Genomic DNA, 18,908 nt, shown 5'->3' on the forward strand with positions numbered 1-18,908 from the left:
ATCTACCAATCCATCAGGCCCGAAGAAGCTATCGTCGGGTCTGATGGATTTCGCTTGTTTATCATTAAAATGTCCTGTGTCTTCATTGTGGATGTTCCTTTACATATCTTCAAGGAAATTTTGCGAACATCTGCTGTGCTTGAAATTTGGACACACTACTGCGTCAAACCCATTGCAAAGAATTCGAGGGCTAAAACTGAGAACGATTTTCGCCCGATCTCAGTGAGCTCTTCGCTCCTTAAGGCTTTTGAAAAGACAATCCTAGCGCAACTTATTCAGCACTGTTTTCATCACAGACCTTGCCACACAGCGTTATCCCTGGGAGATCTACTACCATCAATCTCCTTCAAACATTTTCTTATAAAGGAAGCTTTGAATTCTCGAACGCAGCTCGACATCATTTATCTTGATGTTAAATCTGCATTTGATAGGATTTCCATCACATCTTTATTTAACATCCTGAAGAACTACTTCAAGACCTACGATAACCTCCTCTCTGTACTCAAAAAAAATTTTGCAGGAAAGATGACTCCTTGTTGAGCACAACGGTCTCTCACGATCTTTTACTATCTTCAGAGGAGTTCCACAGGGTGGCGTTTTGTTTTGTCAGCAGCAGCTTTGGAACCTCTGCTAGCAAATTTCAAAAACATGACATCGCATGCCGACGATCTGAAGCTTTTCATTCTTTTGGATCAACCGGAGCAAGCGCTCTCTATCCTAAGAGTTGCAACGAAACAAATCTCTGATTTAAGCACCTTTCTTCAATATATTGGCCTTGAACTAAATGCCTAAAAATCTGCCCGGATGACGTTTACAAAAAGGAGAAGAATAAACCCAATGCACATCTCTATAAATGGACATCAAATTAAACTTGTCGACTCTCACAAGGGCCTAGGCTTGGAATGTTTCGTCTGAAACATTCGTCTGGGATTCGAGCTTGTTTTTTCAGGAGCACTTTAAGGAAGCTGGAAACAAATTCTTCTCAGTCCTTTGATCAATTCGACTGGAACTGGTGGGTTACCGCAATAGAAAGCTGACAACTAACTATGTCTGATCTTGTGTAGTACCGGTGGCTCCCTACGCATCGGAAATCTGGTCCTCTGCCTCTCCAACCTACCTGCGGCAGTTTTTAGGGATTGGATATTGGCTTCTTCGATCCCTCAATAGGGCTTCAGGACATCCCCTTATTATCTCTAGGGGTGTACTACATTCGCTGCATGGAATGACCCCTTGGAAGCAAATCATCACCATCGCAACATAATTACCCTCTCTAAACTCATTTCCGGTAAACTAGACGCTCCCAGCATCGATAGCCTCATCATCCTGCCCAAGAATAACAGAGGAATAAGTAATCGGCAAACATCTGTGATCCGACCTGCCCTCAACCAAATCATCTCGCTCAGTCACATGTTCCCAGCAAACACGATTGGGCTTCTCAACGACTTAAACATCAACCCTGAGGCAATTTGTGTTGACAAAGGCCCACAGAACAAAAGTTTTTGCAGATACTTACGCTATCTTGCAATTTTAGACCTTCATTTCATCATCGTCCTACGTGGCTTCTGTAATTGAGGATCGTCTGTGCTCCTTCTCCTGTTCCAGTCAGCCAACAGCACCCTGCACTCTGCTGGGACAGACGCTGACTGTATATATTGAGCATTTATGTCGAACATAATCTGTCTTCGCCTTGTATCTTTATCTTTGTATATTATCCAATTAGATATTGTATTGCTATGTTATGGTTTTGTTTACCCTCCTAGCATTTAGTTGCTGGCTAGGGGTGAATGTAACTTTTACTTTCTGACTGAAATAAAAAAAAAAATAATAAAAATAAAGAGACAAAGAAATACAATGTAAACAATGTACAGTATACCATTCTTCAATTGTTATGTTCCCACTTCTCTTCCAAAATGAGACATTACAAATATATGCATAAATACAGGGCGGTCCAATTAAATGTAAGGAGGAGGGGATATTAAAGATAAGGCTTAGAATGTAAGAACAAATTTATATACATTATTATTGATATAATTAATCAAAATAGATTAACATAGTCAAATCCATCAAGGAGCTACAGCTGTAGTAATCTACTTGAGACAAACTGCGTTTCGAACCTCCATACCTTCAATAAAAAGATGTCTGAGTGAATATATATGTATAGTAGATATGCTGTGAATTATAAATAACAGTGGTATGGAACAATAGTCGCGCTATGTAAATAAATATGATTATTAATTTATTTTTGATCAGTTAATTATGGATTTTGAAATAAAGAAAGAATGAAATGAAGAATATACATAGGAATGACGTTGTAATTATGTATTATAGGTAAATGTATAGGAGATAACAAATCATGTAATAGTAACAGCGATATAGTGCAAGGAACCACAGAGGGCAGGAAGTTGCAATCCCTTGTCTCAAGAGTTAAAACATCGGCTCCTTCCCTGCTGCAGAATGGATTAGTCTACCGTATTCCCTGCCGTGATTGCACTGGCTGCTACGTTGGGGAAACTGGCAGGAGGCTCAGTAGTCGTGTTTCTGAACAAAACAGCTATCCGTTTAGTGGACGTGAAGCACTCAGCCATTGCTGAGCACTTCTGGTCGACCCAGCACGACACTGACCCACGCTGCGATGTCATGATTATTGATCGGTCCCGCCATCACCGTCGCCGCGGCTGGTTGGAATCACTGCACATCTCATGCTGTAGCGAGTCCTTTAACAGAAACAGAGGATGTCGTATCCATCCTATTACTGAGACTACCATCCTCTTGGACAAACGTTGGCATTTGCAACGTTCCCAGGTATTACAGCTACAACTATACGCTTTCCCTTCTAACAGCTAATTGTTACATACACGCAGTTCACCCTACATGACTGCCATGGCAGGCACAGAGTTCTATATTTCCGTATTTTAGATTAACGGTCACAACTGATGAAGGACGCCTTCCAGTCCGAAAGCTATATATTACTTTCCTTTTTTTATTTTTACTTGTGCTTTGTTTTTGTTCTGTGAACATCAACGTATTTTTATGTAACTTTAAACGTATATTTTTACAGCAACCTGTCATTTTCTTTCCATTTTTGCTCTGTGGCACAATAATTTATTATTATTAAGGAACCACAGGTTTTTGCTACACTGGCAAGAAAAAAAAAACCGAATAGATAGGAAAATACAAATTATTTGCTTCCCTCCTCACATACGTAACCATCCAGTTCACATTTGAATTTATTCAAATTGTCAGCCTCAATTACCTGTGAAGGCAACCTGTTCCAGTAATCAACAACTCGCTGGTTAAAAGAAAACCTCCACAACACAGCCTAAACTTCTTCCCCTGTAATTTGAATTTATTCCCCAGAGTTCTGGAATTCTCTATAACCGCCTTCATTCATTTACTAACCCATCTCAGAGCCTTATAAAGCTCAATCAGGTCACCAAGCTCTGTAGCCCACATGTTCGAAGTCTTTCCTCATATGGTCGCCCTTTTGCTGATCTCACCATTCGGGTTGTCAGTCTTTGGACCCTTTTCAAGGAGCTCAATATCTTTTTTATTTTCAGATGAGGTCTCCATACTTGAACATAATATTCCAAATGTGGTCTTACAATTGTCTTATACAGTGGGGGACTGTGACCTCTATATCCCTACAGGATAATGTTCGATAAAACATCGATAGGACAACATGAGTTTTCCTGGCTGCCTGTTTACACTGCTCAGAAAGCATCTGCATATTTTCATATTATAAGTCCTAGATCCCTTTCTTCCTCTGCTTTTACTTCAATTCCACTAAGTGCATAATTTATTTTGGGATTACTATTCCCATTTTACTGCAGTCACTTTTCTGACCATTCTTGCAACCTGTTCAAGTCATCCTGAAGAAGCACTGCTTGATACTGATCATTAACTACTTTACCAATCTTTACGTCATCTACAAATTTGGACATCAAGCATTCTATCCTATTGTCGATGACGTTTATGAAAATCAGAAAGTTTTTTCTGATTTTTGAAACAATGGTCCAAGTCCCAATCCAAGTTCTTGGACCATTGTTCGAAACAGTGGTCCAAGAACCGATCCTTGTGGGTGGACCCCACTTCTGACTTTACACCAATCTGAATAATATGCATTAATCACAATCCTCTGTCTTCTATTCTGTAGCCACCCAACAAGTCATTTTAGAATTTTGCCAGTAAGCAACATGTTCAAGCCTATGCAATAAATTCTAATGAAGGACAAAATCAAATGCCTTGCTAAAATCCAAATAAACTATGACGAAATTATTCCCTACATCCAGCTCATGAGTAACCGTGACAAAATAGCTTATGTTAGTTAAACAATTTTTCCTTAACAAAACCTTGTTCTGTGTTATTCAGAATGTCATATCTATCTAAATTTCCTGGACTACACTCTTAATCATTGCTTCTAAGATTTTCAGTACCACTGAAGTCAGACTAACCGGTCTGTAGTTACCACTTTCGCTCTTAGAACCGACTTTATGTATTAATGATACGTTGGCACTTCTCCAATCCAAAGATGCCCCTTAATTAACTTCGATGGTTCAATACACTCCCTAGCCGCCTCCCTCAAATTATTGGGTATATGCCATCAGCTCTAGGAACCTTATTTGGGTTTGCACTCCAAAGGTTTTCTAGTAAACATTCATCTATAATTTCAACATCACTAATTTCATATGACTCAGCCTCACTTGCACAGCCTCTTCTCAACAAGAAGGCTCTTTCTTCAGTAAAATCAGATGCAAAGTACCTGTTCAATTCATCTGCAACATCAGCTGGGTTGTCTAAGACTTCCCCGCACCCAGTGCATAAGGATCAATCTAATTCACTTTTTTCTTCCTTGTACTCACACGAAAAATTCCTTAATCCCGATTCTTTGCTCTCTTGGCCAGTTCTTTCTCATATACAACCTTGGCCTTTCTAACCTTATCTGTGATACTATAGCAAATCAATTTGCAGCTGTTTTTTTGTAAGGGTCAGTTAAGTTTCATCGTTCTGTAACTGTCCCCTGCTCTCTTTTTCTGCTCTATTTGACCGGCCAACGGCATCCTCCTCCTGCAATATTTTCTTAATAGTATGTATGCGTTCATGGCTTCTATGGTTTTTGCTTTAAAGATATTTCGTGATTCAAATGTATTCGCCCTCACTCTGTAATCCGCCCAATTAATAGATACCATATAGCGCCTTAAACTGTCATAGTCTCCCCCTTCTGAAATTAAACCAGTGTCTTTACCTTTAACTACTGCAACATCTGTCTTCATCTTTCAACTGTCGACTGCGTGATCACTACCTACCAATTGTCCTTGTAGTTTAAGCCCTGTGATGTCGTTTAATTCTTCAGTAATTATGAGGGAAAGAATATTCTCATCCCTAATAGTAGTAGTAGTGATGAGGCGAAAAAAAAAGGGTTATAGCATAATCTGCAAAAAAGTAGAATAGAGGGAAATACTCTGCTAATAAAGATAAATAGTCAGCTATGTGAGTATCAGTAGAATAAGGGTAGTTAGAAGAATCCAAGTGTATGGTAAGGTATGCGAATTGAGAATGGGGAAAAAGTTAACACAATAAAAAAATATTTTTTTTTTATCGACCTTCCTTTTTCTTCCAACGTTCCACTGTTATTCTTTTCAAACCACGCATTCCCAATACTTGTTTTTTAACACATGGAAGGTGTAAGGGCCGCATCTATAAAGTCAGACACACAGAATTGTTGTGAACGTCAATGTAGGACACAGCTTTCATGGTTCCATACACTGCTTCTAGTAGATCTAGTCCGTACCACTAAACCATGACAACTCCGCCTCGTCCCAGCTTCATCACATTCTCGAAGCAAGCGTTCTCCAGGCATACTCCATACCCGTCCATCAAACCAAAAGCTTGTAGAGTGACTCATTTCTACAAGGATCGATTTCCATTGATCTGCAGTCCGTCTTCGAGTGCCCTGCACAATGCTACTCGACGGTGCGCTTTTGTTTTGTTACCAAAGGGTTATAAGCGGCAGCTTTTCCCGTGTCTTGGCAACAATAACAGATATTCCTGTGATCCTCTCATTTCAAAATTCAGATACCCTATAATTTCTTGGCGAGGTGGGCAACCCATCATATCAAAGTTCTTCAGCTTCTGTCAGCCAGTATTTTACTCCTACCTGGTAGCTTCTTGAACTCCGTGTCACTTCTGGACATTCATTTCTTCAGCACAATTATTGAATTGAGAATCTTGAATTCCTCAGTAATAGCGCAAGTATATTTTTAACATTACACCCAAATCATGCCCCTCTGAAACTATGATCGCTCCTTCCATGTGATCGTTCTGCATATGCATTCGAAACTGACTTCGGGCTAACCTTTGATCATCTTTATAGGCCAAAATATTTGTCTATTTGGTCGCAATGTCCTGCACTCAGAGGTGGTGTACTATTTATTACCTTTGGTAAAATATCATATATTGCAAGGCTCATAAGAAAAAATATAACAAGTATTTAATAGTTAATGGAAAGAACAGGATATTCCGATGTTATACTGATATCTTACTCTAATGACAAAAAGAAATATACGCTCGTAATAAGACATTTTCCTATTCCTCCTCCCAGCATTTTCCTATTCCTCCTCCCTCACAAGCCTATTTGCTATAACCTTAAGTAATATTGACGGAAATGCTCAACCGTGGGCGGACAGGAGATTGCAAGGATTTCTCTTGCCTTATCCTCTTCATTCAAAGATGAGTAATGGCGAATCGTTTCTTAGTAAACTTGTACTGAGTGCTTCAGCCTACTTTTATTTCTTCCATTGAAATATCTTTTTGTTCTCTAACATCAACTCATAAGTAATTTCCAAAACACCTCAACTGCGGGACATTTCAGTGTTAGTGCGGAACATAACTGATGATTGAAAAGCCGAACTGCATCATCGATTTCAACCCAACCACAGACAACATCAAGATAGAGCTATGAAACTTGCTTCTTTTGTGCTGAGCATTCTGAAATTGAAATAAATTTCTCTGCGGTCTTTAATGGAAAAAATAAATAGCCGGTCATCATTATAAGTGGTAGTCATAAGGTCATTTTTCAGTATCTACAGAAAACAATCTGTTCCACGTTACCTAAGACTTCTTCAGGTACGCTAGATAAGAAGTGTTCTCAAGCGAAACACAAGAATTGTGCTGGCGCTCGTCAGACAGGAAAAAAAATTAACTGAAGAGTAGCTATTGATTTGAAATAATGGAATAATAAAAAGGCTAAGCATATACTTAATTTACAATAAAATAGTTGACAAAATTTCCAAAAGACATTAATTGAACTAATTTCAATACTTTGAGTGATTATTTGATACACAAATTTGTTTTACTCCTTGATAATTAGAAATCGGTGGATTTAGATCTACATAACTAATTTAATCCTAAATACCTGCAGAAGGTATTTAGGATTAGTATTAATAGTGGCAAATGATGCAAGAAAGCAAGCTTATACAGCATCAGCCAAAAAAAGGAAAAAAAAAATATCCCATTTCACCTATCCATCCCCTCCAATAGTTTGTCTAATTATTTCTTGAATTTATTCAAACTACTCCATAACAACGGGGAAAAGCATGTTCCACAATAAACCACCCGTTGGCTGAAGGCAAACTTCCGCACACCTATTCTGCAACTGTCTTCCTCAATTTGAATTTATGTCCCCTCAAGTGCAATCTGAGCAAGAGGAAGAATCCCATCAGCACTGAGTTTGTTCAAACCATTCAAAGCCTTAAACCTATACGCAGTACTCAAAATGTGGCCTGACCTTTATGTAAATGTGCCTTATACAATGGAATAATCATCTCCTTATCACTGCTAGCAAAATTCCTCCATATTATTGACAAATCTCCATGAGCTGTACTGGCAGCCTGTCTGCACTGCTCAGAGAACTAATCTATTTGGATAAGTACAAAACTTTGCGAAAAAAAAAGGCATTTTTTATAATTATGAAAAACAGAAAAGAGTTGTAGAATGCCTTTACTTTATGCCTGTTTGCGAGGGGTGACATCTGTTTTTATTTTGGAACCTGATTCTTGGCACAACTTTGAAGTGAGTGGATCACTATCATTTCAATATAACATTCTTTGAAGAAATCACTAAAGAGAACGCATTCTTCTTAAGCCTTGGCTAGAATCTCTGACTATTCATGATAGTTGCAGATTTTTATCAACTTTAGCTGTTACACTTTCGTGGCATTTAAAAATTGTTCTGTTTATACTCTGGTACAACCATATAAGTCAAAGGTTTTACAACTAATTATTTGACAAGAATACAATGATTAACCGCATTTGTCAGTCACGTTGGCTTGGGCTATGGTCAAATCAAAGGCGTGCACTGCTACATTCCCACGGTGACCACTCGGATTGTCTCTGGTAGCTCCAATTTCCTTCGTCAACCTGGAAAACTTCCAAAAGCCTTTCCATTCGGACCTGAGCTAGCTGGACTCAGTGATAAAAAGTATGAAAGGAGCTCTGCAAATATCAGCAGTAGTTAGTGATTTTAGTGAGGCCAGCTTGTGAATTTTCAAAACGTTTTAATTATGAGATGCCATATTAGTCACCTGTCGTTGTTTGCTATTGTAATCCCTTTGAATTTTCAAAGGTCATTTGTAGACTTACCAACAAATGGAAGGACGAGTGTTGTACAATAAACACGAAACGATCCATCACACATTCAGAGGGATCGTAATGGGATCTTTATGGGACTAATAAAATAATCTGGGTCTTTGTTAACAGCTCGGAAATCCAACAGGCGTGAAACTAAGAGGATGATGAAAAGGTCTGGCTTCTATTGTAAACTTGCACTTGTAGCTTCGAAAAACATATTGTCTATAGTTCAAGAAGCTTAGGGTCGATGGGTTGTTTAAAAATATGATTCGAGGCAACTAAGGCATGCAGTGTCGTAAATTTAATATTTTCTATAGTTGGGCTGTTTTTCAGGATTAAAAACCCGAATTTTCAGGATAAAAACTCATGCAACCCTTTTGTCTTGACAAGAATAGAGCCTGTCTTTCCTAGGACTACTGCGGCGCAATCCATTAAGTCAGGATGCAGGGGAAATTTGTTACGTCAACCGGTCCGTTATGGGTTTGGAGAAGAGCGAAGAATACTGCTTGCCAAAATGCAATATGTGAGTAATAAGGCTTGGATGTGGAAGACTAGGGAGGAGGGAGTGTCGCGGTGCGAGACCTCATGATTTGGATGGATACCGGGTCTATTGTTTATTGTGCCTGGAATTCTCACCATAGTGCCTTACACTGCTCTGTGGGAAATTTAAGAAATTAGATGCTACATGTACCAGCATAATATGCTCCAAGCCACAAAGTCACATTGCACCAAGTTTGAGCAAAGTGATATCACAGAATCGTTTAGAATCCTGATCCGAATCGCTTGGGTATATTTCAGTTGAGCTGGTCTTGGAGCGCGCAACATTTCCTTCCTGTGCAGCCGACTGCTTTGAAGGAGAGAGAAATATCAGTTCTCTTAATGAGATCAATAGTATTCCCAGAAGAACTGTACTTGTCATTAAGATAAGTGCGCTCACGCGCTGTTAGTTTCCTTAATAAACATCTATTTTATTGAAAAGTGCCGATTTCAATACTTTTGAGAGTATATAGCAGATTTCAAAATTATTCGCACTGGTAAAGTGAAGATATATGACGCAATCAAAAATGGTCTGAAATTGTTATTATCTGTTTATTAACCACAAGAAACTGTGGGTCACCCCGGGACGGCAGTGTGCCAGGAGGGTGTGAGATTTACATACTGAGGTGCGAGGAACCACATGTACAAGAGTACATGCGTGATCGATCCGAGATATTTACATAATTGAACTTATATACCTTCAAATAAAACAAAGTTTATAGCAATACACATCAGAATTTTAAAAAATAAATAAAAATGATAAAAAACTAAAAAATGAAAATAAAAAATATACATAAAAAACAAATGCAGCAGGCAAAAAGTCCAGGTTTAGGCGATCATCACTGGTTCAATAGTTGGTAACAGTTCTTGAGGCATTCCTTTCTGTAGAGCTTGTCCTCACAGAACTTATCAGGGTTGATGTCCAGTTTATTGTAGATTTGGAGGCAGTTGTCTGGAAACATGCCCCTAAGGGAATCAATGTTTATAAGTGTAAACCGCGGAGTGTGGCAGGAGTCGCGGCGTTCACCTCTTGTCGTGTTTGGGCCAGAGGTTAACGGGGATACACAGAGCATCTATTCGGCCTGTGATAAGCCGAGCTAGCATGAGTACATTTCTTGTCGTAATGAGAAGTCTCCAGGGAGTGGTCCCTAGATTAGTTTGGAGGATGGATCTAGAGATAGTAAAAGGGTCACCCACCACCTTGTTCATCCATCGGAGCAACCAATATTCCAGACTGAGGTACTTTTTTTTTTTTTATGTGGGAGGCAGGAGCAGATGACCAAATTTCAGATGCGTAGAGAGAGAGAGAGAGACAGGGTTAATGCACCTCAGAATGTACCGACAAAGCAGCGATCGCTGATGCACACCAACGAGCTCCTGATGCACTGTCCAAAGTGACGCATACGTCTTCTGTCTCATCCTGACAAAGTGAGGCTGGAAGGTGAGTCCAACATCCCAGATGAGGCCTAGGTCTGTGTGGGAAGTTATCCTTTGCACCATTTCCCCGCCAACGAAGATTGAACATCATTTTAACTCTTTTTTTTGGTTATCGCTAGTTGAGCAGATTTGGAAGGGTTCAGCTGCAACCCAATTATGTCTAGATAGTTTTCCAGTTTCATTATGTGTGTAGAGGCCTGTTGGTTAATATCCAGGATCTGATCAGGATGGTTTGAACTCACGTAGAACTTCAGATCATCGGCATGAGAGACAAAGTTAGAATTACATGCCAGGAAAGGTTCCAAAACTGCTGCGAAGAGAATTGTTGGTTGTGAAATGTGCGCATTCTTTATCTCGACATTTATGTGCAGACTTCCTAATTAACTCACAGTAAATTAATTATAAATGTTACTTTGAATTACACAACACGTACACACCAGAAAGAAAAAGTAATATCCATTTCAATAATAATGCGGTTTCTAATTTACAATACACTCAATACATATTTATGGCGAAACGTACAGAGTTACAAAGAGGTACAGGGGGAATAGCTGCAATCATCCTATTTCTTATTACAAAAAAAAGTGGTACAGTACAAGAGAATTATATACGGAGGGTTGATTCAGCCTTTTGATAACGATTTTGACAGTCCTTTAAAACTACGAAATTCCGTGCCTCCACCACCGGTTGTGTTCTCTCTGTTTTCCCTGCTCATGAACTATCGCACGGCATCGCAATTTCTATTGAAGTAAAGCCCGCTGCAAAACTGCCAAGTCGATCTTGTCCCATTCCTGCTGGCAGACTTTCCACAAACTTTCAACAGTTCTGGGGCGGCGGTTTCCGAGAGCTCTTTTCAAAAGTCCGAATGCGCAAAAATCCATGGGTGCGGCGTCAGGTGATTTAACAGGTATATCTTCAAACGGGATCGAACCAATACCTGTCACCGCTTCCATTCTCCGCAAAAAAGCACTGGTGGAATGTGACTGTAGTTGGACACTATCCTGGGTGCACCCAGACCTTTTCAGCTTCAGAACCATACAATGTGGGTATTTCATGTTCAAACAATGGCTGTAGAACTTGTCTGGTAATACACTGAGTTGACTTTCACGTTTTTAGCGACTCTACCAACTCAAATTTGCCGTTATAACAAAAATCGGCTACAACCATAAAACCTCGACCAAAACTTTTCTTAAACTGATGCGCCCACGTTGGAAAGGCCTTGTCACCCTGTGGACGGTAATAAATTTCCCGAATTTTGTTGCAATCGGAGAGGTACACCCACGCTTCGTCCAATGTTGCTACGAATTTCCACCTTTCAGCTACCAGATATTTTTCGTAGAGTTTTCGAACATTGACCCGCCTCTCTGCAATGTGCCTTGCTGCGAGGTGGTGTACGAGGACCATGTGCTTCTTCTCCAGTTGCAAATTTTCGTTGATTATGCGACAACCGGTTGACTGGGATGTTCCCACACGTGACACTATAGCTCTTTGGGTTTTTGTATTTTCACCGACAACGAGCGACTGCACTTTTCGTACTTCCTCCCTCGTTCGACTTGGAGCAGGTTGCAGTTTCTTTGGTGTTTTCCGCCCACTTGCAGCAGCTTCGGGGAATTTTCCTTTGTCATTCAAAACCTTATGGATACCGAACTTCAATGCACCTATCAATAATTTTCGCATAACTGAAATCAATAATTTTCGCATATCTTCTGAAAGTGCGGTTATGTAACTTTCCAACCATGGGTCCAATTTCCGAGGTATGTCGACATTAAAACAACTTTTACAACTGATACACTTGTTCATAACGTTTGGGACTGCGCCTGCAGGAAAAAAAAATTACATTGCTGCTATATGTCACAAGCAGGATTGATATCAAAATCGTTATCAAAAGGCTGAATCAACCCTCCGTATTATATATATATATATATATATATATATATATATAAAATATTATATATATAAATATAAAATTTTTGGGGGGAGGATAGTGGGTAGTCATTCTAATCTCCAATTTAAATTATTCATATAAGACAATTGAACGTAGTCCTCACTTGGGGGAGGGACATCATATACCACACACGTTCAGAGATGAAAGCCATTCAATAATTCATTTTACTAAATTTTTATTATGAAGAACAGGAAGTGCGCTTCGGAACAAACAGGATATGCCATTATGTTATTTGTACAGATGCTAAACGGTGTGCGAAAATTCAAAACTTATCCTTAATAGCGATAGGATGAAAGAAATCATGCATTTAAGTAACTGTCACAGGTGACTCAGTTTATTAAAAATAAAAGAGAGAGTTCGTCGTGTGACGTTCCCTTTTGGAGAATCGCTCGCTGACTCATTCACCTTGTCTCGGTTCTGCGACACTTCTGCCAGTGATAGCATTCACCAGCGCAAAATGTTTCGCTTTGTTGAAATAAAAAAAGACCTTTTTACTTCAACGAAGCAAAAAAAAGTAAAAATTAAATTTCCTTCAAGTTTATTCAACTTCTCCAGTGACTTTCGCTCGAAAGGTTGAATAAACTTGAACCTCAGTTAAAGTACAGCATGGTCGATGTGTTAACAATGATTTCACATGTTTTCAGTTTTTGAGAATTACTTACAAAGTAAACAAACCTAGCCGACTGAAAACATCCTTGATTTCAGATTTGGTTGTCGATTTATAAAGAAATGTAAGGACTTCATACGGGTGGCGGTAGACTCGTTTATGATTGACCACATTTCAACGTTTCAACATACGAGGGACGTTTGAAAAGTTAGTGGCCAGAGTATAAAAAGGTATGGCAGAGTGTTAAAAATGTCTGTACTTCATGCATAACACTTCGAATAGTAACCCACAAAGTTTCAATAATATTTATATATATTTTTTTTTTAAAAATTTCCAGTCCTGGAGTCAAAATTGTGTGAATTACAGTCCTAGAGTCAAAGTTAAGATGAGGATGGTCAAAAACCAGTCATTGTGCATCACCCAACATTTGGGAAAAGGGACCAACACGAAAAGCAATTCATGAGGATATGGCTACAACATCGGGGAACACCCTTTCCTTTTTATGGTTAAGAAGTGGGCAGCAGAATTTAAACGAATGCGGAAGCGCCTGGAGGATGACCCAAGCTGTAGAAGGCCTGCAACGTCCATTACTCCAGAAGATGTTAGCAGTGAACGTGATCTGATGATGAGTGATCGACTAGTGACAGTTCAGTATATTGCCAGAGTCTTATCTGAACGTGTGTGCTACATAATAGGAGTTTCTCACTATTGTCAGCAAGATGGGTCCCAAGTTGTTAACAGTAAATCAAAAACGCACAAGAGTTGTCAAGTCAAGTGAATATTACATCATCTTTTTCAAGCAGATCCAGCAATTTCTTTTCAAGGTTTGCAATCATAGATGAGATGTGCACTCATCATTTCAGCCAGAGACAATGGAGTAGTCCAAACTGCGGAAACAGCTCTTCCCCCCCCCCTCCAGAGAAAGTCAAATCCATTCTTTCTGCTGGTAAATTTTAATTAATTTATTTATTTTTTATTATTATTTTTTTTTGTAATGTTGATGAAGATTTGCTAGTGAAACCTTCAGAAAGGCCAGTGCGTCATAGAGATATATAATATATAACGCAGAACTTGTGAGACGTTTGCATGAAAACATCAAAGACAAACGCCGAGAAAACTCAGCAAAAAAGTCGTGTTCCAATAGAACAACGCGCCTGCTCACAAGTTTGCTATTGCCATGGCTGCACTACATGAGTGCGGCTTTGAAATCTTAGACCATCCCCTATATTCATCAGATCTAGATCATTAGACTTACACCTATTTCCTAATTTGAAAAAAAAAAATAGTAAAATTCGTGAAAACCCATGAGAAAACTTTCTTCGGCGTTTGTCGAAGAAAGTTTTCGCAGCTGCAATCAACGCATTACAGTATCGGTTGCAAAAGTGTAGACACTCCAAAGGGGACCATGTTGAAGACTCCTCAATATAAACCCTTCATACTCAAGCCACGAACTTTCCGAACGCTCCCCGTAATGCATACAAACCCGGTCAGACACGGCCCAAGAGCCACAGCGAAGTTGAACTAACATTCAGGATCCGTCCTATACACGGTACATATCCTTATACAGATTAATGTCTTGACCGTTATCGCTTCGACAGTAAATTAAGTTATCGCAGGACTAAAGAATCCTTTTCTTCCATGATATACCAAAGATGATATTCAAACAAAAGCCTATAACAAAATATTAGTAAAAATATTTTGTTATAAGCGTCTTCACCAAAGTTCTGTGGACTAATATTTACACGCATAGTCCGTTACACAAATGTAACAAAAACAGTGGATCCCGGATACCAAAACTTGGCACGTCTGGGAAAATTGGAAGTCCTACAGAATGACAGCACGTAGAATTTTAAAAATATTTCTTTTGCAACTGCACTGCCATATTTTACAATGGATCGTTCATATTTCATAATAAGCATCAATAAAATTGGAACGTGTAACGAAATAAATCCTGCAGCACTTTTTTTTATTATTATTTGTTAACTACTTAACTCGTAAACTACACGAGGACGAGAGTTGTCTTTCGAACGATTCCCGTTAAAATATCGCTTAGGAAGTTTAAAATAGTCATCTGCAGAGGCGCGGCACAATGTTGTTTACCTGATTAATTGGACTGCAAAAATGTAGCAGTTTGAGAAGTTATTTCAGTCGGATGGTATCATAAAGCAGATAGCTGGGTAATAAAAGCTTCGTTATACCAATTAACGGAGAAAATTTAAACCCTAATTAAGGCCAGCTAGATGATTTTCTTTAGTAAAAGTGCATTCTACTGATATTAAAAACACGTTTTAATTAAGCCGGGAGAGAATTTGTAATGAAAATTTGCCAGCCATTATCATAACTGCGTAAGAAATACGTGACAAAGGCGAGACGTATTTCTTTTTTCATTTTCTATATTAACTCTCGTATATTGACAGTTTAGCTTACTTTCATAGCTTCTAATTTGAATATTTTCTTACTTTTTATTGATCTTTCCCTTCGTACTTTATTTTTTGTAGTTATCTCGTAATTCGCAAGTAGCCCTGAAAAATTTCGAAAATTTGCAAGTCCGATAGCATTTCCTAAATTTGTGAACAATAAAATTACATTTTACTGTTATTTCGAGAAAAAAATTTAAAAATTCCAGAGGGCGTGTAATCGGTATTTCTGGAATTGACTATTTTCTCGATGCTTCTAACTTTAACACAACCGAGCGCGTTAAATGAGGAAGGATTTCGATTTTATAAGCTACCAGAACACGTGACCTATTATACTGCCAGAGAGAGACTTTTCCAACGAAACCGGCATGGTCAAAGTAGCAAAGTTGATTTTTTCAGTGAGAACTCACAAAACCATCAATAACTTTGCATGGAAGACAACTGGAGCGTGAAAATCGGTGGTATTGTACCTTATTGCTCGTCTGCCTGCAAATATCGCCATCTGTTGTCAGAACATTATGGTAGTAAAGGAAGATAATGTCACATATTGAAGCAGACTCTTCCGTTAATGTTCCAGAAGCGTGCCTGTTTTACGCACTCTATCATGCGACTTTCTAGCAGATGGAATAAGGTTGAATAGAAATTATGTTTGTTTTTACCAGTCTGTTTCAATGTTGCGCTATTGCTAGATTGGTTACCTGAACCAGTGTGTCCTAAGAAGGCCGGCCTCGTGTCGATCGTTTGCCTTATTTATGCTGTTCAACTCCGTTCCTTACGCTTTCCCTCGCCATAATTTAACTGCGTTTCCGCGTAAGCGCGTTAAATATACAAGGGCCTGGGCCCGTGGCATATTGACTGTTTGTGATGAATTCAATTTTTCTGGTCGACCGTTCATATCAAACACTGCAAAGCTGGAGGAGGGAGGGAGGGAGGGAGAGAGGGAAAGAGAGAGGAGATTTACTGAACCCAGATGTGTGTATGAGCTGCGTGATTAAGCAGGGCGTGTTTGCACTAGGAGAATTAACTGTTGCAAAAAACAAATCTATGTGAAAAAAGATTTTTTCACATAGATTTGTGATCGTTTTTTATTGATTGGCATAAACGATAGATATAAATCCGGTTCTGTGTCCTCAAAGTTTGGAAACTAGACAACCTTTGAGTTGAAATTAGTTTAAAAGGCATTAAAAGGGTTGAATGAACTTTATAATGGGGACAGACAGTTTCTCTTTCTAAGATAATGCAAACAAGGCACCATATATTCAAGTTAGCATGCAAAAAATTCAAGAGTGAGCGCGTGGTTATTGAAGTGAAACTTCTTTAGGCGCGCTCCAGTCAGTTTCATATGAGAGTAACTTGCGTTCGTGGATTGACCAAAGACGCAATGAAAATGCGACCGTTGCCATAAGTAAACGCATTATAGGTACTCTGAACTGTCAGCTATGGTACTAGGATAAATTCCCCGGTTCTCACGCAATCACAGAAGTTAAGCAGAGTTAGGCACCGTCAGTAATGGAGAGGGTGACCAGCATAGGAATATATGGTGCAGTTGCCTGCCTTTGTTAACCTGTGGAAAATATTCTTCCGATTTTCACGTATCATTTAATTTTGTTAATCCATAAGGTAATAAAGTGTAAATCTGTGCTTTATATCTTTACTTTTATAGCCTGTGGATTCCTCCTGTTTTCGCTTATTAGTTAATTAATAAAGATATCCTTTTAACTAAATTTGAAATTTAGTTAAAAGGATAAAAAAATTAACAAAATAAGAATTTTGCTCCCCATTAAATATGCTGTTCATCATTGAAATTTCCCCACCTAAAGAATGCTTTAAGCACAAAATAAGTGGAGTGACAAATATCAATGTAGACAAGAGATTAAATTTGTATGTCAATTTAATAGTATTTACTAAAGAAACGTCAGAACACATCGATATAGAGGATGTTCTTGAACAGCGATACAAGCAGCCGAAATGCCATCTAGTCATCACCAATGACAACCAGAGGTGAACGGCTATTGTAACCCAGCACTCCATACAATAATTCATAGTGTTGACCCGGTGCAGGGTGGAGCACCACTGTCTCTGGCGTGTCTGCAGACGTACATACAGTTGTCACTGGATCCCAAACAGAAACGTGAATAGTCAATAAAGACGCACGATACATTTGTAGTCCCTAAGCTGCTTTTTCAGTACACCGCTGCAGATGATGGGATGGCATCAGAGGGCGAGAATGCGTTTCCCACTTCGCGCAGTCGTCTGCCTATCCTTCTCAGAGAAGGAGAGAAGACTGGACATCTCATGAAGTTTAAAGCAGAAGCCAATTATTACCTTTTGGAAATAATATGAATATTGTATTTTAATTATTAATCTTTAATCATTTTATATATTTATTTTTGGCTGATACAAAAAAAGTTCGCTTATTGGCATCTTTTAGCGTCTAATAATAATGATGTCTTTTTCAGAGCCACAGACAAGGACAGCATTATGATGTTGGAAATGTTTCCTGTCGGTAATCTTCCCTATCCGACGTTCTTTCTGATGCCACCAGAGCCATAGCGATGTGTCCGAATACAGTATCTCTGTGCCGCCTACTCTTTCCAACAGCGTCTTAGTTGGATGTATGTATTAGCCACCCTCCTAGATAATTTCTGTACAGGGGTGATTGTTAAATAAACTGATAATAATAATAACAAAAAGGCAGGCATCACGACCCACACGAACGGCCATTTACCATGCTGACCACCCAGTTTTCGAAAACCCAGCGATCCAAACCCTTTCAAAATCCATCAGCTATATACATTTGTATAGACTGTAACAGGCACGTTATTGGACGTTTTACAGCGCCGATCAGGCATGACAACCTAATCGTTTACGTCCATATACATTATCGCGCGTTATGCGCGCAATTTAAGTAAATTTTCATTCTTTCGAGGGAAGGCAATCCCATAGACGAGCAATAACAAATACAATTTTCTCTGTGGAATTTTAATTTCCCCCTTTTTCTTTATATATCAAGAAATCTAGGATTGTTAGAGAGGCATGTGTCGAAAAAGGGTGAAAATAAGAGTTCGATCACTTCCAAAAATCAAGGGACTATTCTTACAAAAGGCTCTCTTATACTTAATGACATTAAAAATTAACATAAGCACTTTTTATTGATGACGTAAATGACGGTAGCCGTATTCAAGGCTGAATACGGTTTCGGAGAGCGTCATAAAAGTGCGCCGTCTGTACAGCGTAATGATCGTCACTTATCGTTCCAGTCCGCTAGCAGCGTGTTCGTGGAAGAGAATAATGGGTCGCCACATGCTGTGTGACATCTTACGTAAGATGGGAGGGAAGTG

The sequence above is a fragment of the Mastigoproctus giganteus genome, chromosome 2 (genome assembly GCF_048544385.1).
Source record: "Mastigoproctus giganteus isolate SK-2022 chromosome 2, ASM4854438v1, whole genome shotgun sequence".
In the NCBI taxonomy this organism is placed as follows: Eukaryota; Metazoa; Arthropoda; class Arachnida; order Uropygi; family Thelyphonidae; genus Mastigoproctus; species Mastigoproctus giganteus.